Source organism: Priapulus caudatus, unplaced genomic scaffold (assembly GCF_000485595.1).
Source record: "Priapulus caudatus unplaced genomic scaffold, Priapulus_caudatus-5.0.1 Scaffold2514, whole genome shotgun sequence".
Taxonomy (NCBI): domain Eukaryota; kingdom Metazoa; phylum Priapulida; class Priapulimorpha; order Priapulimorphida; family Priapulidae; genus Priapulus; species Priapulus caudatus.
In genome coordinates, this window is record NW_014579575.1 from 4,132 (window position 1) to 4,496 (window position 365).

Sequence of the window (365 nt, forward strand, 5' to 3'; positions counted from 1 at the left end):
ACTTTCGTTTGACACATCGTGGATCCAAGTATAAATCTGGGTATAAGTTAAATAGTTAAATATAAAAAAACGTGTACATTAGATTGTAATAGGATTTTGAAAAGTGAAAACGTTAACCCCGTTCCGAAACAGTCAAATTCTGCCAATAGGTGGCTCTAATTGGAGTCGACTCTGCCGTGTTCAGCGCTAAAGAGACGGACGCTAACAGATGCTTGTTTGTTCACAGCGTTTACAGCTTTCCGTGGATGGTGGGGATACGGTGTGCTACATGTATAGAACGACCACCTGTCTGTTCACAGCTTCCCGTAGATGGTGGTAATACGGTGTAGCCACCTGTATAGAACGGCCACCTGTCTGTTCCCAGC